Source organism: Papio anubis, chromosome 12, assembly GCF_008728515.1.
Source record: "Papio anubis isolate 15944 chromosome 12, Panubis1.0, whole genome shotgun sequence".
Lineage (NCBI taxonomy): Eukaryota > Metazoa > Chordata > Mammalia > Primates > Cercopithecidae > Papio > Papio anubis.
This window is the reverse complement of record NC_044987.1, coordinates 51892684-51916017: the sequence shown is the minus strand read 5'-3', so window position 1 is coordinate 51916017 and position 23334 is coordinate 51892684. Positions and strand designations below refer to the sequence as shown.

General features: G+C 35.2%; 1 pseudogene; it reads right to left on the bottom strand.

Moving 5' to 3' along the window:
• Positions 1 to 2664: 2664 nt before the first annotated feature.
• LOC116269711 lies at positions 2665 to 13418 on the bottom strand (annotated as a pseudogene).
• Positions 13419 to 23334: the final 9916 nt, after the last annotated feature.

The following is a 23334-nucleotide window of genomic DNA, read 5'->3' as shown; positions in this document are numbered from 1 at the left end:
CTGGTTCCCAAAGCTACAGATATGCATATGTGGGAAAGGCAAGAGATGCTCCTGAGTAGTGTTAGGCAGAGGAGTTAGGCAGAAGGTAATTTGCATGGGGTAGGTGAGGCAGGACAATTCATCAGTGGTTTAGGAAAATCAACTTTTCCTATTGCTCTGATCTTGTCCCTGGGAACCCATGACACAAAAAATATGGGCAATATTATTAATTGCACATTTCACCATAAGAAAAGCCCAAAGTCTGCTGAGCAACGAGATGATTACTTTCTGTGCTGGTCAGGATCAGCTCAAGAGCAAGATAATCCGGATCTGCTGGGAGAGTTACCAGTGATTCCAGATGGGAACCACTGGGAAAGGCAGCCACCTTTCCCTAATTTGGCAAAAGAATGATATGTATCTCTCTCTATATATATATGATATACAGGATATATATCATTCTTTTGATGATATATATGATATATATCATTCTTTTGATCATATATGATGTATTATATATATCATATATATAGCAATGATATATATATCTCATATATATCATTATATATACGATTATATGTATGATTATATACATAATCATCATTGTTCAAGAATGTTTGTTCGGTTTTCACTGCTGCTGTTGCTATTGTTGTTTTTTAATAAAACAGTATAAGAGAAGACAGTATCAATCCATCCAAACTAGGAAAAAAACATTTTCTTCAAATCCTGGTACACATATAGCATTATTTTTGTTTGTTTGTTTGGATTTATTTTGTGACTCTGTATGTAAATTGCTTACTTCATTAACTTTGTTGTGATTCTCCTGAAGCTGGAATAGAGGTTCTGATGCCATCCCCCAAATCAGAAAAGAAACAAACAATGAACAAGCAAATAAACTCTGCTCAGAAACTGAAAGGAGGCATTATTAGTCACAAAAGATGGTCTGCTTCATTTGTTCTCGTTTGTATGGGCAAAAACACTGTGTGTCCAGATAGAGATCCCAAAGTATTGTCTCCAAATCAGTACTGGCTTGGCTTTTCCACCAGAATGCAAATTATGTTATTTGCTGCCATTGTGTGTCAATTAAAGATAAAATGTGAATTCCTATTGCAATATGCTCCTACTGGCAGAGCATCACGATTTTCCTGAAATTCATGGACCAGTTCCCAAAGATGTTGGCTGCTTAGATGCAAGAGGTAAGAAACCTTGGCTTCTCAGCAAAACTGTGTAATATCTCTGGCAGTCATTGAATCATGTCTACCTATGGGTATTCCAAATGTATTATCTATAAAGGAACTTATCTTTACTTTTTCCCTTGCTCTTCCTTTTGAAACTATACTAATACCACTACTATCGCCTCAGTCACCAAGATTCATAGCTTAAAATAGATTACAATCTCTCTCCCTCTCCATTTTGCATCACCTTACAATCTGATATCAAATCCCGTAGAATCCACTTTGCTTTAAGTCTACTTCCAGTGCCTGCCTGGATTCATATCCTCTACTCCCATTGGCCTAAAATATTGTAATATGTTCTTGGCTTCTCTTCTGCCCTCTTTTCCCTGTAACTGTTTTTCTATATTACAGCAGTGTTTGCCTTTGTCAATCACCTTCTGATCATGGCACTCTCCTTTTCCCAAACTTTCAATGGCTTCCAAGATATGGCACCATGATCAGGTTGACTGTCACTCCCTGGCTCTCTGCTTGCAGTCCACTCTGCCCTAAAGCTGTTTCCCTTTCTAAGCTCCTTCCTTCTAGTAATTTGCTACTCATTTTGCAAGACAAAACTCAATTGTTCATCCTCTCTGAAAAATCTCCTTAAATAGTCAAACAGAATCTTTTCTCATTGTGCCATTTCTGTCAAATGCTGTAGCTACCTCCACTGTTGCATTTACATCCTACTTTTTCACTGGTTTTATTTACAACTGTTTGGATTTACAACTCCTATCAGAGCATGTTCTCTAAAATAATTTCTGTTTTTTGAATCTTAACTCCATCCTCAGAATCTATTCCATAATTAGGTGCCCAATAAATGTTCTTGCAGTAAGTGAATAAATGATTGACTTGTGATTCATTAGCTATATATTTAAGTAAATATTTGGTGGCGGAGAAAAGTTGTATATAGCAATTCTTACAAGTTCTATTGGATTTTGGATATAACAAATTCTACTGAGTTGCCTTATCTTATTCATACAGCTGCATCTCTCTGATAAAGAAAATAGTGTACATTTGGAATTATGCTTTGCCCTTTATAGGTTTATGGAAGCAAATAAATGACATTATTGTCAATGCGTCCCTTAAAGTAAAAAGCAAAATATAAAGAAACTCACAAAGTCTCATCTTGCTTTCATAAAGTAATTTTGTGATGTTGTGACTCACTCTCTGACATCGCTTAGATATTACTTAGATAGCTAGGGTAATTGCTATACGAATATGCTCTTCATAATTTAAAATACTATAGTGGGCCGGGTGTGGTGGCTCACATCTGCAATCCCAACACTTTGGGAGGCCAAGGCGGGCAGATCACGAAGTCAGGAGTTCAAGACCAGCCTGACCAACATAGTGAAACCCCGTCTCTACTGAAAATACAAAAATTAGCTGGGGCATGGTGGTGCATGCCTGTAATCCCAGCTACTCAGGAGGCTGAGGCAGGAGAATCACTTGAACCCGGGAGGTGGAGTTTGCAGTAAACTGAGATTGCACCACTGCAGTCCAGCCTGGGTGACAAAGTGAGACTCCATCTCAAAATAAAATAAAATGACAAAATAAAATACTGCAGTGGAAGCTTGACCTGATAGTATTTATTCACCATCATTTATTTTAACAGTTATTACCTAGACAATGTCTAGTCTCTGAAAAAAAAAAAACATACACACACACACAGTTTTGTCCTCAACACTTGAGATTACTGTTGGAGTAGATTGACCTGTTATCCAATATCCACAATATCAGGGAATGAAACCAAATCTTTGCAGTAGCCTAGTTTTCATTCAATAAGGAGAAAAAGAATTTAAAGCCACCACAAGTCTGAAGTGATTAATTTCACACCAAGTAAGACTTTTAAAGTTGTCTGAAATGTTTCAGTAATGGAAATTAATAAAAAATAGAGTCCCCAGAGAATTAGTAAATAGTCTGTGTTGATTATAAGACAGCTTAGCGGCCGGGCACGGTGGCTCACGCCTGTAATCCCAGCACTTGGGGAGGCCGAGACAGGCAGATCACCAAAGTTCAGGAGTTCAAGACCAGCCTGGACAACATGGTGAAATCCCATCTCTACTAAAAATACAAAAATTAGCCAGGTGCAGTGGCAAGTGCCTATAATTCCAGTTACTCAGGAGGCTGATGCAGGAGAATTGCTGTAGCCTGGGAGGCGGAGGTTGGAGTGAGCAGAGATCGCATAGCGGCACTCCAGCCTGGGCAACAGAGCAAGACTCTGTCTCAAAAAAACAAAAACAGAAACAAAAACAAAAAACAGCTTAGCTGTCTATGTCTTATAATCAACAGAGAAGATTTACAGTTTACTAGGGAAGCTATTTTTAGCTGGGTTCCAGGGATTTGACAAACCTGGTACCTACCCTCAGATATCTTCCATTTTTAGCGAAGAGTTGGTGGGAGTAGAAAAGTGTCTTTACATCATTTATGGTACTTAATTCTCAACAAAGACAGGGAGAAAGTTACTATTATCCCATTTTAAAAAACAGAAAAGTAAGACTTGGAAGATAAACCAACATTCACATCAATGTCATTAATAAGAAGGTAAACTGGAATGAAACGTTCTAAGTTTGCTTATTTGTTTAATTCTGAATCCTATTATATTTCCAACATTTTAAAAAAGAGACACACAATTTTCTAAAGTAAGGAGAAAACATTCAGAGAGGTTTGCCATTAGTTCACCTGACTTTACAGTGCAATTACAGTGTATAAAATCTTCCTTTCCACTTTCTGTCCTTTATCTCTCTTTCTCCTGTTTGAATGCAAAGCATGTGCTTCTTTTCCAAACTTACTTCTCTATGTTGAACAGAACAATATACATTGTGGCAGGCACTGTGTTAAGTATTTTTATGTGTTGTGTCTCATATCATACTGCTAAAGCCCTGCAGGTAGATTGCTTTTATTGTCTATGTTTGACATTTGAGGAAATTAACATTCCAGGAGGATAGATGATTTGCTGATGATTGCACAGCTAGTAAATAGCAAAACTAGAATTCAAATATGGGCCTTCTGACTCTTTGGTGCTCTCTCCTCTACACTGCCTACCAAATGAACTAAACAATGTTTATCGTTGAGTTTAAGAGTATAGCAAAGTAGTTAGAGCTCATATTACCAAATTACCTAAACTTGGGTTAGAATCTCTACTCTGCTACACACTAGTTGAGTAACCATACTGCTATTCTGGACCTCATCATTCTTATTTATAACATGAAGTTAATAATACTGTTTACCCTACCTCACAGGATTATTATGAAAAGTAAATGAGTTAATATCATATCCCTGGCAGATAGTAAGCACTCAATAAATTATAACCATTATTAAAATATTACTATAAGTTTTAGCCTTTATAACTGTATCAACCTTGTCTCTAGTTCATTTTCCACAACTATGGCATCAAAGAAGGTAAAGGCTTTCATGTCTAAATGAAATCAAATGTTTCCTTTGTTCCTTGGACACACCATTAGCTAATATCTCTCAGCCAAAAACAGGAACCTGACTATAGTGAAATCTGCCAACGTAACACAAATTGCAAGAGACTGGAAATTTATCTAGATAACACAAAACCAATGCTCATTATAGCTTTAATTAAATTCTGTTTGGATGTTTTATCTACCCGCTTATCTGTCTTTGAAGTCTCCTGTGAGGTCAGAAACTTTAGCCATAAAAACTAAATAGATTTTGATGACTCTATATCAGAAAATACTAATGCCATTTCCTTATCTCTGAGAAGTAGTCTTTTCTCTATATGCACCTCTAATAACCAAAGGAAGAAACCTTGGTTTTATTTTCCTCAGTTTGCTTTTGAGTAATATTTTTCTTCTAGGTTTTCTGCTAAAAACTAAATTTTATCCTCACATACACATATGATTTTTAAAAGCAGTAGAGGAAAGTGTTATATCTCTTCATCCTTTTGGATACTACATGAAATAGTATTTGTAATATTTGTAGTACTCCCTCTACTTGTAATATTTAATATTAGTATCTAAAAAATTATTTTGAGAACTAAATCAAGGCCACCTCTGTATGTTTAAGGATATATCATCATTCATATGCCTAAGAGAAAACAGAGTAAGAGTGATCTCTCCATCCATTACTTCTTTCAGCCATGGCAGCTAGAAAGCATCATTGTCCATGCTTGGAATCATGGTAATGTAACACCCACATCATGTTTGCTTAAAACAATATTTCCACCTAGAGGGCCCTACCTCCCCTTTTTAAATATCCTACTTTTGTCCATTCCCCAACGCGTGCTACAGATCTACCACTGCTGAGATCTTTCTGTTGAGCTGTAGCAACACTGCTATATGCAGCACTCACTGGGCCATCTTTTGCTGCTTTGGGAGAACATTTGGCTTCATTTTTACAGAAAATCAAACTGTCTTTTAAGCAGATTACACAATAGTATATGAGTACAAAGAGATTGCTTCTTAGAATTGTTAACATTTGTTTATTTAAAAAGTGGGAAGCACAATATCATGGTGAAAAGAATATGAACTTTGGCATTGCCTAGAACTTAAGCTCAAAGCTACCACTAAAAATGTGTAAATTTAAGGAACTTAATTAGCTTCCTTGTCCCTCTGATGATGCGTCTGTATAATGCTGTGAATAATATAATTACTCAGAAGTTTCCAGGAGATAAGTTGTCTAATATGTATGGCACATAGTAATTGCCCAATAATAGGTGTTACTCTTTCTTTTGTCCTAGTATTTCGCTAAGAGAAAAATGCAGAATTCGAGTGCATATTATTTACTGAACAAAGTTATTTTCTGTGCAATAAAAAATGACCATCACACATGTCACTATTAATGGTGATCTTCAGAACCTTAATATAGCATATCATGAAGTAGGTTGTTCTTTAACACACAGTGCAATTCTAGCCTATTCTTTAAAGAAACACTTAGACATTATCTCTCTGCCCCCATATAATTATACTTGGAAAGCAATAAACAGGAATTTATTGAAAAATAGATAAAAAATTAGAATCAGCAAATCACAGATAAAATAAATGCAAAATGCCAATAAACAGGCAAAGAGGCCCAACCTAACTGATAACTTAAAAACATGCTTAAAATTACATCTGAATAATTTTTTGCTCACCATCTTGGCTGTTTTAGATGAATGTGTTGACAAGAAAGGAAAAAACTGGGCATTATTTTACACGATTGAGGAGGGACATTTATATTATCATTTTAAAATGTGATCAGTATATATTAAAATAAATGATATGCATACTCTATGATCAAGTAATTCCAGTTTTATATAAATATAAGATTTATATAAATATACATACAGAAATACTCTATAAAATATTAACACAAATGTGTAAAGTATAGAAAAATATACTTAAGAATACATATTGCAACATGCCAGAGAGTTCTCTGGGTGGACTTATACCAACCCAGTCACACCCTCCCACACACACTTCAGGCTTGTAGTTGTCAAGAATCACTGTAGAATGTGCTAGGAATGCAACACCCTACAATAAGGCAGAACTGCCTGAAATAGCCCTGGATCTGTTCCAGTGCCCCCAAGAAATAGGACATCCTTCAATACTTTAGCCCAGTGTATCATCTTCCCTTCAGGGAATAAACCCAGAATGAGTTGCATTCTGGGGTACCTAAGCTGCGGGACAGGTGGGGTATCCATAGATGAGATTCCATCTGCCCTGGGCAGCTTTCTTGAGCTTTGGGGGCCCAACTCGCAATGAAGCTTAAGCTTCTGTTGTCCCTTGCTGCCTCTCTGTAAATAATAAATCTGCTTCGGGTAACTTTTATTTTTATGGGTATTCTGTCTTACCTGACTCTGGCAAGTTGGCAACCCATGAAAGTAAACCTCCTTCACACAACATTGTTTATAATAGCAAAAAGTGAGAAATGTTGCAAATGTTCATCAGAAGGGGAATGGTTAAATTAATGATACACATTCATACCTTGAAATACATTCGGCCAGTAAAAAGAATGGGACATATACTTGCATTATATGTACCACACATGTATTGTTGACTGACAAAAGCACACTGCAAGACAATATGTAATATGGCATCATTTTACTAATCAACGTATCCATTATGTATTAATATATGCAGAAAAAATCTGCACTACACTAAACTTGACAATTTTCAGTTATAGGATCTGGTATTGAGGACAACGAAACTTTTCATTTTTATTTTTACAATTACAATTGTAATTATTTTTGTGAACATGATTTTTCAACTTAAAAACATTTTAAATAATCAACTAAATTCAAATAGTTTTTATCGAGCATTTGCAGTGTATTTTTATCAAATGGTTAGTTAAATATGAACCCCATTATCAAGAACTTCTACATTAAATAAAAGAAAGACGTAGAAAAGGGCAGGTGGGAAAAAGAAGAAAACAAGAATTACTAAGTATATAATATACTTTAAGTATTTCATTCAAATTATACACTTTAATTTTTAAAATTATTTGAGATAGATACTGTTTTACTTACTCCCCAGATAAGCAAGTGTATGTGATTTGCCTATGCTTGTTCCAGGAATTAGTGGTAGTCCCGAGATCCAAGTTCAAGTTTCTGTAATTGCAAGGACTATTCACCTTCTACTTACACCCGAGGAATCAGAAGACAATCACATCTGAGATTTTTACATCAATATTCCTAGGTTTAATCTCTTTCCTGAAATCCAGCTACCTATTTCATGTTTTACCTGCATGTCTTGCTGTCCAACTCAGTATCTCCAACATTAATTTTCATCGATCCTTCAGACTGTTTTTCCTTCTTAGGGTATCACATGTTACAGTACTAATATCTACCCAACTACCCTAACTGAGAACATTTCTAACATCTCCATTTCTCTCACACTTCACCTACCCAAATCCCATCAGCCATCAATCCAACTACCATGTTTACTGTTAAAAGGCCTTGCAAAAACTATTTCAACCTTGTTATTGCTCTAGTTCAGCCCTCATCACATTGAGTTCTGCCTATGGTGACAGCCTCCTAATCACCTTCTGGCTTCCATGTAATGCATCCTCCATATAGTAGTCAGTGATATCTTTGTAAAATAATACTCTGTTTGTGTCACTCTTACTGCTGCAATACTCGTTCTGTACTATATAAGAGTATTCAATACTCTTCCCAAATACAAATGACATTTAAGCTTACATAGCTTTCTTCTAGTGTCTTTTCTCCTCATACACATACCTACACGCCACTTCGAAAAACTAGCCCTTTCCAGAGAAGTCTTGAGATTTCACATCTTTGTGCCTTTACAAATGTTATTCCTTCTACCCAGAAGTCCCTGCTAAACCATGAAACCCATGCAATTGTCCTTCAGAAGTGATCTCATATGTCACTTCCATTAAGCAACTTTGCAGAACTGTTCTCTTCTGAAGAGAAAAGAAATATAATTCCCTATTCTGTATACACAACATTTTTTCAATGTTCTACTCAAATTGCTCACCACATTGTATTATAAAGTATCCATCTCCCTTCTACAATGTGTTGTGCCTTAATCAGCATTCTGACTCCAGAACCCAGTAAACTGCAATAGTTGGTACACAAGCAGTACGCAATAAATATATGTTGAATTACATCAAAATTAGAAGGTATTCATGTATTCATGTACTCAATCAGCATTCTTTGAGCATCTACCACATGCTATGCACAGTACTAGGGGCTGCAGATCTAGTCATTTATAAAAGAGACAAAGGATAGATAGAGACATGAATAGATAAAATGCTCTGGGAGTTCGTGGATGTTTCAAAAAATATATATCAATTTGATTTAAATGATAATTCAGCATTGATAGAGTTATCTTTTCTGCTGTAACAAACTATCACAAACTTAGTGATGTAAAAGAACACACATAAAGAATCTTACAGTTCTGGAAATAAGTAGTCCGCACTGGGTCTCACTGAGCTAAAATCAAGTTTTTGGCAAAACTGTATTCATTTGGGAGCTGGAGAGAAGAGTCCTTTTTTTCTTTCTTTCTCCTTTTCCTTACTCAGCTTCTAAAGGCTCCCCCCATTTTGGGGTTTGTGGCCCCCTTCACCCACCCAGTAATACGACATCTTCAAATCTCTCTCTGACTCTGATTGCTTCTTCTGCCTCCCTCTTCCACTTGCGATTACATTTGGCACACTTGGATAGCCCTAGCTAATCACTTTATCTCAAGGCCATCTGATTAGTAACCTTAATGCCCTACTGCCATGTAATGCAATATATTTGTAGGTTTCTGGGATTAGGATGTAGATATCTTTGGGTTTGGGGTATTATTCTGCCTACCACAAACACCCAAGTAATAGGAATTACACTTCATCTATTTTCATTCTATTTTTAATTGTGGGGAGATCTAAGCAAACATTCATTAATTAATCTGCTTTCCCGACATGACACATAAGGAAACCGCCAGATCAAGATATAAAAGTTTTTCAAATAAAAATCTACTTGTTTTCAGATATACATAGCCAGATATTAGGGGGGATGAGAAACATAGTTTTCTGCAATATGGAATGATTGACATGTACACAACATATTATCTCAATAAAGAGAACCTGCGGATGTCATTAAACATTAGGGAAATGCAAATAAAAAGCAGAATGAGAAGCTACTATGTAAGTATCAAAGGAGCTAAAACAAGAAATAATGATAATGCGAAATACTGGTGAGAATACTGAGAAACTGGATTATTCGGATATTTTGATGAGAATATGAAATGATAAGCTACTCTAGAAAACAGTCTGATAGTATTTTAAACAGTAAACATGCAACTACCATACAATCCAGAAATGATACTCCCGGATATCATTCCATAGGAATTAAGGCTTATCTTCACACAAACCTTATACATAAATATTTATAATTGCTTTATTCATAATAGCCAAAAACTGGAAAACGCTCACATGTTCTTCAATGGGTGAATGGTTAAACAAACTGTGGTACATTCACACGATGGAATATTACTCAGCAATAAAAAGAAACAAACTTGATACACAACCTGGATGAATCTCTAGTGAATTACGCTGAGTGAAAAAAGTCAATCCCCAGTGTTTATGTACTGTATGACTCTATATAATTCTTGAAATGTCAAAATGTAAAAATGATGAGCAGTGGTTAAGAGTGGTTAAGGAGAGATAAGTGTAATATTAAAAAGCAATATGAGAAATCCTTGTCATGGTGAAAATATTCCATTGCTTATCCTGGTTGTGATATCAGTATAGTTTTGAAACATATCACCATCGGGTAAAACTGGGTAGAGGACACATGGAAAATCTCTGTATTATTTCACACAACTGCTTGTGAATCTACACTTATCTCAAAATAAAAATATTAGTTTTTAAAAAGCCTGAAACATACAATAGTTCTATTTTTATTTTTAAGAAAGACCCATATTGTTTCCAAAGCAGCTGCACCATTTTGCTTTCCCAACAGCGTACAAGTGTTCCAAATTTCTCTACATACGTCTTTGTCAACGCGCTTTTTTTGTTTTTGTTTTTGTTCTTGATAATAACCATCATAACAGGTGTAAACTGATAGTTTTCATTCGCATTTGCCTGATGATCGCTGACATTGAGCATCTTTTCACATGCTTTTTGGCTGTTTGGCTGTCTTCTTTGGAGAAATGTCTGTTCAATTTTTTAGCCCATTTTTTTAAATTGGTTTATTTGTTGTGGGATTTTTTTCCATTGAAGTGCAGGAATTTTTTATATTTTGGAAATTAACATTTTGTCAGATATATGGTTTTCAAATATTTTCTCCCATTCTATTGGTTGCCTTTTCATTTGATTCCTTTGTCATGCAGAATCTTTTTAGTTTGATGTTGCCACACTTGTCTGTTTTTTCTTTCGTTTCCTGAGCTCTTGATATCATATTTATTATATCATTTCTAAGACCTGCGTCATGGGAGGGAGAAAGGAATAGAGAATTGCTACTCAATAAGCATTAAAGTTTCAATTATACAAGATGCATAAGTTCTAGAGATTTATTGTACAACACTGTTCCCATAATTAAACATTACTGTATTGTACACTTGAAGTTTTGTTAAAAGGGTAGTTCTCCTTTAAATATTCTTATTACAATAAAACAAAAAGCTCTAAAAGCTTGTAGTCGCATACATGTCACTGTTTTTACTTTTCCTCAATGTCCCGAAGTTATGCAACATAACCATGTTCTGATATAGTTAAAGTCTTCCCTTGATGAAAATGAAAATTGATTATTTTGTGATGAGTAGCTTTCTGGAAAATGAAAAAGTGATAATGAAAATTGTTACAAATGACTGTTCCTTGGATACATCATCTTAAAAGTAGGAAGATATTACTGTCTGAAACTTACTGCATACAGTCTATATTTTTCAATTACAAAGGAATGAATTTGAATCAAATTATATTCTTTTTTAATAATTAGTGACGTAGACATCTTGGACTCATGTAATTTTAATTATCTTTGGAGAGTCCATTTCCCAGAATATCTTTCCATTGAACATTTCTTGGTAAAAATAGAAATGTCACATCTACTGTTAAATTATACCAAGCACTGTTAAAGCATTAGGAGAGAACAGAAAATTGAAGTTTTAATCCCATGATCAGTTAAAGTCACACACACACACACACACACACACACTCTGACTCCCTCTCAGGCCCAAGACTTTGACCATGTTCCTTTCACCCAGGATGACATATCCAAAAGGAGAATTTGGGAAAAACAGCCCTATATGTATTTATCATTACTATCTAGCTGGTCACTGAGAAGTGAGTAATTTCTATGTGCCTCACAATGCCCTAGAGAAGGAAGAAATGGAAAATTTCAAAATGCGATCCCTGTTTTTCGGGAATTTGTACCAGATTGTAACTCAAATGCCTGCCCTCTGGATGAGTATGTCTGTTCATACTCAGCCCTATTCTTGCCCTTCTAAGCTCTTCTTTATTTACAAATTCTGGAAGCCTGGAAACCTTCTCTGTCCAGATTCTAGTGTCAGCATGATTACATAGTTAAGTGCTAACAATGAAAGGCAAAAGCAGAAGCGTCAATGTGTTAATTTTATCAATTTTGTTTATTTTATATTTCAATAATTTCTTTTTTATTCTTATTATTTTCTTCTTTCTGTTTACTTTAAATTTACTTTGCTTTTTTCCGTTTTTAAGCTTCTTAAAGTGAAAGCTTATTGGAGAATTTTTTAGTTTTCATATAAGCATTTAAAGCTATAGATTTATTTCAAAATATTTTTATTTTATTAATTGACTGAAAATAATGATATATATTTATAGGGCACAATGTGCCATTTTTATATATATTTACAATGTAAAATGATTAAATCAGGCAAATTAACAAATCTATCAGCACACTTACTTATTTTTTTGGGTGAAAACATTTAAAAAGCTTCTCTTAGCAAGTTTGGAATACACAATGCATTATTATTTAATACAGGCGCCACTCTGTGCAATAGATCACTAGATCTTTCTCCTCCTGTTTGAAACTTTTTACCTTCTTATCAACACATCTACGCTTTTCCCATTCACTGCCCATGCCTCCAACGTGTCTCCGATAAACATCACTCTACCCTCTATGTGAGTTCAACTTTATCAGATTCCACATGCAAGTGATATCATGTGGTATTTGTCTTTCTGCACCCAGCTTATTTCTCTTAGCATACTGTTCTCCAGATTCATCCATAGTGTCACAAATGACAGGATTTCTTCCTCCTATAAAGCTGAATAGAACTCCATCATATGTATATATACCACATTTTCTTTATTTCTCTGATGATGAACACCTAGGTTGCTTTAGTATCTTAGCTATTGTATAATACTGTGACCAAGTGAGTACTGATATTTCTTTAGCATACTGATTTCAATTCCTTTGAATTAAAACTCACAAGTGGGATTACTGGATCATATAGTAATTCTATTTTTAGTTTTCTGAGGAACCTCCGTACTATTTTCCATAGTGGCTGTATTAATTTATGTTCCCACCAATGGTGTATAAGAGTTCCTGGCCGGGCGCGGTGACTCAAGCCTGTAATCCCAGCACTTTGGGAGGCCGAGACGGGCGGATCACGAGGTCAGGAGATCGAGACCATCCTGGCTAACACGGTGAAACCCCGTCTCTACTAAAAAATACAAAAAACCAGCCGGGCGAGGTGGCGGGCGCCTGTAGTCCCAGCTACTTGGGAGGCTGAGGCAGGAGAATGGCGTAAACCCGGGAGGTGGAGCTTGCAGTGAGCTGAGATCTGGCCACTACACTCCAGCCTGGGCGACAGAGCGAGACTCCGTCTCAAAAAAAAAAAAAAACAAAAGAGTTCCTTTACTCCACACCCTCGTCAACACTTATTATCTTTCATATTTGGGATGACAGCCGTTCTACAGGCGTAAGTTGATAGCTCATTGTGGTCACAATTTGAATTTCCCTGATGATCAGTGATAGTGAGCATTTTTTATTATATCTGTTGGCTATTTGAATGGCTTTTATTGAGAAGTGCCTATTTAGGTCCTTCATGCAGTTTTGATTGAGTTATTGTTTTATGCTATTGAGTTGTTTGAGTTCCTGGTATATTTTGAATATTAGCCCCTTATTAGATGGAGGAGTTTACAAATATTTTCTCCCAATCCATAAATTGTTTATTCACTCTATTAATTGTTCCTTTGCTGTAAAGAGCCTTTTTAGTTTTATGAAATCCCATTTATTTTTGTTTTTTTTGCCTGAGCTTTTCAGATCATATCAAAATAATAATTGTGCAGACCAATGTCATAGGGCATTCCCCCTATTTTTCCTTCTGGTGGTTTTACAATTTCCGGTCTTACATTTAAGTTTTTAATCCACTTTGAATTGTTTTTCATACAAAAAGTGACATAACAGTCTAACTTCATTCTTTTGGTAGATACCTAGTTTTCCTAGCACCATTGTTTGAAGAGACTATTCTTTCTCCGTTGTGTGTTCTTGGTACCTTTGTGAAAAATCAATTGACCATAAATGTGTGAGTTTATATCTGTAGTAGCTATTCTGTTCAATAGGTCCACGTGTCTGTTTTTATGAGTATATCATGCTGCTTGGATTACTATAGCTTTGCAATAGATTTCGAAGTCAGGCAGTGTAATGCTTCCAACTCTGTTCTTTTTGCTCAAGATTGCTTTTGCTATTCAAGGTCTTTTGGGGTATTAAAGAATTTCTGGGATTTTTTTTTTTTTTTGCTTAATTTCCATAAAAAATGACATTGAAATTTTAATAGGGATTGCACTGAATCTGTAGATCACTTAGTTTAATATGGACATTTTAATAGTATTAATTATTCCAATTCAGGGACTCATTTATTTGTATCATCTATAATGTCTTTCATCAATGTTTTATAGTTTTCAGAATACAGATCTTTGATCTTGGTGAAATGTACAACTATTTTATTTTTTCATACAACTATGAAGAGATTGATTTCTTAATTTCTTTTTTAGATAGTTTATTGTTGGCATAAAGAAATGTTATTGGCATTCCTTAAGGAACAAAAAGTAGAACTACCATTTAATCCAGCAATCCCACTAGTGGGTATCTACCCAAAGGAAAAGAAGTCATTATATAAAAAAGACATATGCACCTGCATATTTATAGCAGCATAATTCATAATTGCAAAGATATGGAACCAACCAAAGTGCCCACAGACCAACAAGTGGATAAAGAAAATGTGGTATATATATACACTATAGAACACTACTCAGCTATAAAAAAGAATGAAATAATGTCTGTTGCAAAAACTTGGATGGACCTGAAGGCAATTATTCTAAGTGAAGTAACTCAGGAATGGAAAACCAAATATCATGTTTTCACTTCTAAGTGGGAGCTAAGCTATGAGGATGCAAACGCATAAGTGTTATATAATGGACTTTAGGGGCACTAGGAGGAAGATTGAGAGAGGGATGAGGGATAAAAGACTATATAATAGGTACAGTGGACACTGCTCAGGTAAGGGTACACTAAAATCTCAGAAATCACCACTAAAGAATTTATTCATGTAATCAAAAACCACCTGTAACTCAAAAACTATTGAAATAAAAAAAGCATTTGCATTGTTAAAAAAAAAAGAAAAGAAAAGAAAGAAATGCTACTGGCAGGGAGCGGTGGCTTATGTCTGTAATCCTAGCATTTTGTGAAGCCAAGGCAGGAGGATCGCTTGAGGCCAGAAGTTACAGGTCAGCCTGGGAAACGTAGTGAGACTCAATCTCTACCAAAAATTTAAAAATTAGCCAAGCGTGTTGGCACATGCTTGTAGTTCCAGAGACTCAGGAGGATGAGGTGGGAGAATTGCTTGAACCCAGGAATCAAGGCTACAGGGAGCTATGATCACACCACTGCACTTCAGCGTGGGTTACAGAAAAAAAGATCCTTTTTCTAAAAAACAAACAAAATAAAATTAAAATAAATTTTAAAAAAGAAATACTACTAATTTGGAGGTGCCAATTTTATACCCTGCAGCTTTACTGAATTCATTTATGAAGTCTAACAGTTTTTTGGTGGAGTCTTGGGGGTTTTGTATGTATAAGGCCATGTCATCAGTAAACACAAACAATTTTACTTCTTCCTTTCCTATTATGATACCTTCTATTTTTATTTTCTTGTCTATTTGCTCTAGAGATAACTTCCAGTACTACGTTGAATAGAAGTGGTGAGAGTAGGCATCCTTGTCTTGTTCCTAGTTTCAAATGAAAACTTTTCAACTTTTCACCATTGAATGTGTTAGCTCTTAGCTTTTTATATGTGGTCTTTACTATGTTGAAGTGCATTTATTCGATGCCTAGTTTATCGGGAGGTTTTATCAGGAGATATTTTGTTGAGTTTTGTCATATGCTTTTTCGGCATCTATTTAGATGACCATATGGGTTTTGAGCTTCATTCTGTTAATATGGTATCACATGTACTGATTTTCGTGTGTTGATCCATCCTTGTATCTCTTTTAATCATGGTAAATGATCCTTTAATATGGTGTTGAATTAAGTTTGTTAGTATTTTGTTGAGGATTTTTGCATCTATGTTCATTGGCGATATTGGCTTCTGTTTTTTTGTTTTGTTTTGTTTTTTTCCTTTAGAGTTCTTGTCTGGCTTTGTTATCAGGTAATGCTCACCTTGTATAATGAGTTTAGAAGTATTTCCTCCTCTTTGATTTTTTGGAAGAGTTTGAGAAGAATGTTTTTATTATTTATTTATTTATGGAGATGACATCTCACTGTATCACCAAGGCTAGAGTGCAGTGGCACAATCTCTCCTCACTGCAACCTCCATTTCCCAGGTTCAAGTAATTCTCTTGCCTCAGCCTCCGAGTAGCTGGAATTACAGGCATGCGCCATGAAGCCTGGCTAATTTTTTTTATTTCTTTTAGTAGGCATGGGGTTTTACCATGTTGGCCAGGCTGGTCTCAAACTCCTGACCTCAAGTGATCTGCCTGCCTCGGCCTCCCAAAGTGCCAGGATTACAGGCGTGAGCCACGGTGCCCGATCTTAAATGTTTGGTAGAATTACGCAGTAAAGTCATCTGATCCTGGGCTTTTCTTTGATGGGAGATTTCTTTTTATTGTTGGTTCAATCTCCCTACTCACTATTGGTCTGTTCAGTTTTTCAATTTGTTCTTCATTTAGCCTTGATAAATTTGTATGTTCAAGGAATTTATCCATTTCTTCTAGATTATCTAATTTGTGGGTATAAAATTGCTCACAGTAGTCTTTTCCGATTCTTTGTATTTCAGTGATACCAACTTTAATATCTTCTCTTATGTATACTATTTTATTTATTTGAGTCCTCTCTTTATTAGTCTGGCTAAAGTATGTTGATTTTGTATCTTTTAAGAGAATTGACTCATAGTTTTATTGATCTTCTCTATTGTCTTTCTATTCTCTTTATTTCTTGCTTGATTTTTATTGTTTCCTTCCTTCTACTGATTTCAGACTTCCTTTGTTCTTCTTTTTTATTTCCATGAGGTGTAACACTAAGTTGTTCATTTCAGATGTTCTTCTTTATTTAATATGGGCTTGCATTGCTATAAACTTCCCTATTAGAACTATTTTTGCTGTATTTCATAGGTTTTGGTATGTTGTGTTTTTATTTACATTTATCTCAAAATATTTTCTATTTTTTCCAATTAATTTATCCTTTGACCCACTGGTTGTTCAGGAGCTTATTGTCTAATTTCTATGTATTTGCAAATTTTCCAAAATTCCTCCTGTTACTTTTAGTTTTATTCCATTATAATCAGTAAAAATACTTTATATGATTTCAATCTGCTTAATGTTAAAACTTGTTTTGTGGACTAATGTATGACAATCCTAGAGAATGTTCTGGGTGCACTTGAAAAGAACATGTATTCTGCCACTGTTGGGCAGAATGTTCTATATATGTCTGTTAGATCCATATGTCTTAAGTCTTATTCAAGTCCATTTCCCTATTGATTTTCTGTCTAGATGATCTATCCATTTTTGCTTGTGGAGTATTGATATCCTCCACAATTATTATATTGCAGTCTTTTTCTTTATTTAATCTAATAATATTTTCTTTATATGTTTAGGTGCTCCAATGTTGGGTGCATATATATTTAAAATTGCTATATTCTCTTGATGATTTAACCTCTTTATTATAATGTAATGATCTTCTTTGTCTCTTTTACAATTTTTAACTTACTGCTATTCCGTCTAATACAAGTATAGACACCCCTCCTCTCTTTTGGTTACTATTTGCCTGAGAAATCTTTTAATATCCCTTTCCTCTCAGTCTTCAAATGTTCTTAGAGCTAAAGTGAATCTTTTGTCAGCAGCATATTGCTGAATCTTTTTAAAATCTGTTCAGCCACTGTCTTTTAACCGAAGAATTTAATCCATCTAAATTTAAAGCAATTAATAGTTAAAGAGAAATTGCTACCAGCCTTTTAATTTTTTACTGCTTTGTAAGTCTTTCATTCCTCTCTCTCAATACTGCTGTCTTTTTGGCGAAGTGTTGTGTTTTTATAGTTGTATGTTTTGATTCTTTTCTCTTTATATTTTGTGCATCTCCTAGAGGTACTCTCTTTGTGGTTATCATGAGGCTTACATAAAATATCATATAGTTATGACGTCTCAATTTACGCTAATAGTACCTTAACTTCAATCTCATAATAAAACTTTATTATTTTTCTCCCTTTCCCCACAGTTTATGCTATTGATATTATAATTTACATTTCTTTATATTGTGTATCTGCTAATTAAAATATACAGCTACAGTTGTATTTAGTACATTTGTCTTTTGACTCTTATACTAGAGCTGTTATTATAAACATCTTCGCAATATTCGAATATTCTGAATTGACTATATATCTACCTTTAACAGTGAGTTTTATACTTTCACACATTTTCAGATTGCTACCTCTGATCCTTTTGTTTTCAATTCAAACATCTCCCTTTAGTACTTCCTGTTAGGGTGGTTTGCCTAGGTGTTTTCTCAGAATGGGTGATTTCAAGGCTGTGGAAAAGAGGGCTGGAATCAAGACAGGCCCCTTCAGAATCTGATGTAAGATGATGGTCAGCACACCTATTCAGTTGGGACAGATGGGTGCATCTCATAGCAGTTGCCTGTACCACTGAGATGGCTTCCAGACTGCACTCTAGAGAGGCTAAAGACCAGCTTTAGGGTCCCTTCAGAATCTGCTGTGGAATAAAGGCTAGCAAGTCTGCCATGGTGACACAAACAGGGGACACTCCCAGCTATTTTCTGCATAGGCAGGATAGCTTCATGTCTGTGATGGAAGGGAGCTGGAGCTAAGACAGGGCCACTTTAGAATCTGCTATGGGATGGAGGCCAGCAAGTCTGTCCTGGTGCTTTAGACAGGCACATTTCCTAGCAGTTCTCTCTGTGAGTGAAATAACTTTCAGGTTGTGAGAGAGGAAGACTGATACCAAGATGGGACTCCCATAGAGTGTGCTATGGGGCAGAAGCTGACTAGCCTATCTAGGTGGCACAAATGGACAAATCTCCCTATAGGTCTTTGTGCAAGCAGTAGTAAGCTAAGCAGTACTAAGCCAAGACCACAGTGGAGGGAGGCTGGAGCCAAGTTACAGATAGTTCTCAAGTCCATCGCTAAGACCAATATTGGTGGGCAGAGCAGCCTTTCTGCAGAGGCACTAGTGTGTGTAGATTCTCCTGGATCCCTTAGAAGACACTTTTGGTAGCAGGCCTAAGGCCAAATGAAGCTGTAGCCAAACACTTTAGGGAATGAGGCTGTTCCCAGGTTTGAACTCAGGGGTATGATTGGCAGATCTTTCATCTGAGTTCAGGTATGTACCCTCAAAATTATCCACCCAGGTCTTGGGCTCCACCAAGTTTTCACAACCTCCTAATTAAACCTAAAGGCTACCACAAAGATACTTCTGTCTGTGGATGGGTACAGAATTCTTATTGCAGTGTGGGGATACGAGGGGTGACTTCCTGTTTTGCCATCTTGCTGATGTTGCTCTTTACTTTCCACATTTTTAATATTGACATTTCAGACTGAAAATTTCATTTAAAGCCTCCTTAGCTATATACCAAAGAACTTGACATGTTACATTCTATTATGATTCTGTGCAATCACAAATGAAGACAGCAAGTAAATAAGGAACAAAAAAGCTACAAAACCACCAAAATGCAGTTAATAAACTTGTAGTAGTGAGTCCTCAGCTATCAATAATTTCCTGGAATGTAAATGTGTTAAATTATCCAATCAAATGACATAGAGTGGCCAAATGGATCTGAAAAACAAGACCTAACCATATGCTGCCTACAAGAGACTCATTTCAAACTAAAAGTTAAAAGAAAAAATCTTCCATGTAAATGAAAATCAAAATAAAGAAGGGTAGCTATACTGGTATCAGACAAAATAGGGCTTTAAAACAAAAACTCTAAAAAGAGACAAAGAAAGTCATTATAACAACGATAAAGTTGTTAATTCATCAAAATATGTTCTAATTTCTCTCATTTCTTCTCTAATCCATGAATTATTTACAAAAACATTGTTTATTGTGCCAAATATTTATGATTTTCTAATTATATTATTGTTTTTAATGGCAATTTAATTATTCTGCAGCATTTGTATGCTTCCAATATTTTTTAATGTATTGAAATTTGTTTTATGGTTCATCGTAAAGTCTGTCTTGGTATATGGATTACTGACTATTTTGATACAATTATTATATCAGCTGTTGAGACAGGATTTTCATATCTCTAATAGTGACGGTGAAATCAGGGATATTTTTATAATTCTGATGATGATTGCTTCTTATATTTCAAAGGCTTTTTGTAAGACAAATGCATTTTTACCATTATTGTGTCTTTCTGATGAATTCTTTCTTTTATTTTTCTCTCTGTTGTGTCTGTGCTTCAGCTTGCTCACAAGTTTCCTCCAATATTTCATTTTTTGGTATTTTTCTAGAGTTTATAGTTGTTATTTGTGGAAGGGGTAGTTTGATATTATACACTGGCCATAGCAGAAGCTTGCATAATTTTTTAACAGCAGAACAGGAGAATGAGTCATTATTTGAGCTTTAAAAAGTATTTCAATTTATTGTTGTTTCATAACAAAATTCTCCAAAACTACATAAGTGACCTACATCCACTTATTTGGGTAAATACCCAAATATCTGGTAAGACCCAGAAAATAAATACTCATGTGGTATATTTAGGCTCATAGTCCTTAGTTAGACAATCTCAAAAGTAAAATTCATCATTTGTTATTATGTTATTTCCACTACCAACTCATGTGCACCTTGCTTTTAGAAGACCAAAAAGAGAAGCGTAGGATATTTCCCTTTCTTACAGTAAACCCTTGGCACTATCTTGAGATAATATTTACCCTGGAACTTTTGTGAACTCTTTAATTCATAAACAGATAATTTCTCAACTCTTTCATTTACCGCAAATTATATTTATGTTGAGAGCAATAACAGCAATATGTTGCCTGGAATAGCCACAGTTTTCAACATTTACTAAAGTTTTCTCTCTCCCTTGTCAGAAATATTTTGTAAATAAAACATTTTTAAAACCTTAGGAGAATTTATAAGTATACAAGAAAAAGGAAGGAACAACTCAGTTGCATTAAGAAATGATAGACTAGCATCATTCACTATCTTAGTAATTCATTGCTCAGCATTCAGGTTTGTGCTTCAGCAAGAGAATAAATTGTCATTGTAGCATTTATTGAGTACTGTGATTGTATGATTTCTCTGTCTCCTCTACCAGATCATAAACTAAATTGACAGTGCACCTCTAGTGCCTAGCATGGTCAGCCTACAGCAATATTTGTTGAGTTAAGGAAAAGTTAAAATCAAAATACTAAAGTTTAACTTATTTAACATGTTAATAAGGCTTCTGCTTTTCAACATTAATGATGTGTGCATATGTGTAGTCATAAAAATATACAAATATATAATTTCATAACTCATAAATATATTGGCTGAGTACATTTTCTGAAACATGGTTTGCCTATACTCTACAAAAATACTCCTGCTTAACTAGTCAGCTACAGTATTTTTATGGTACTCCTACTCCCAAGCTTTTCTTTTGGCATTACCTAGACAAAGTTTTTTGGATAGCTCAATGAACCCCAGAATTCTGGGCTCTGATCTCATGTATTTGATAAAGATTTCTGCACTGACCAAAGACATGCCATCCACTTTATCACCACCAAAAAATATTTTTCCTCCAGTGCAAATTATGGTATGCCATGTTTTTGCTTAGAATATTCATTTGTTCCCCAGTATCTCATATTTACAATCCAATCATCTTAGACCTCCATTTACTTTGGGCCCAATCTCTGCTTCAATCCATTAACTAATTAAGTGACCCTGGAAAAGGTACTGCCTGTCTCTGAACTCCAGTCTCCATTTTGATAAGTGAAAACATTACCTTTGACAATCAAATATAAGCAATATGAAATACAGTAGGTCTTTAGTCAATGTCAGCTATTAGTTGAATTACTAGAATTTATCTTATTTTCTTTCTTATAAGCAGACTAACTGATGAGCCATTCCCCAGAAATGTTCCCTATACCCCTGGCACAATTATTAGAATTTAGACTAGTGCTATTTTACATAATTTTATCTGATATAGGAATGTTCTGTATCTATGCTGTTCAACAAGCATGTGGCTATTGAGTATTGAAATGTGGCTGGTGTGACTGAAAAGCCAAATTTTTACTTCTAGTTAATGTTCGTTCATTTAAATTTAAATATAAATGTGTGGTTATTGATCACTGTATTGGACAGCACAGATCTATGCCTCCCTTAAAGGTTTCATGATTCCTTCTTGAGATATTCTATATTTTCAATTTCAGTGAACTACTATTTGATCACTTCTAAGAAGTCTTTTATTGTTTGTTTGTTTGTATTTTTGGGGTGATGGAGAGACATCAGCCATCTCTTTCCTTCTCAGATGAATTTTTTTCATTTTTTACCAGACTTTTTAAACTTTATTGATATTATTTTTTCACTTCATGAATACTCATTAAACATTTTTGAAGACATAATTTGGGTTTGACATTTTTCTACCTACAGTGTTGAGGGAAAGGCCTTACATATAATAGGAACTCAGTAGAGATGGATTGAAGGGAAGAATAAAAGGAGAGAAGAAGAGAGGGAGAGACGAAGGGAGGGAGCTTCAGGTAGGCTAGCATAGAAAGTGTATCATGGAGGAGACGGCCCTTATAGATCCATTCACTTTACAATCATATTGAAGTAACATTGCTATTTGGGTTTCCAATATCTAACAACCACTAACTAATATTTTCCCTGAAGATCTTCTCTGAACAGTAATCAATAGGCACCTGAATGTAATGGTGTCTTGGTTGGGTTGTCTGGTGGGAAGCTTTATTGTAAGGAAATAGGTGAACAATAAAAAATAAGAAAAAATCATTGTTCTTTAAAATCTTCTACTCATAACACTGGTGACATTTGATACTTCTCAAGCAGCTCTTAAGTCAGGCTGTCACCAGAAAAATTATTGATGCACGTCTTAGTCTGTTTAGGCTACTATAACAAAGTGCTATAAGAGCAGGTGGCTCATAAACAACAGACATCTATTTCTCACAGTTCTAGAGGCTAGAAGTCAGAGAGGCAAACATGGTGGGGTTCTAATGAGGGACTTCTTCCAGTTTGCAGACTATGGGTTTCTCACTGTGCCCTCACGTAGTGAAAAGAAG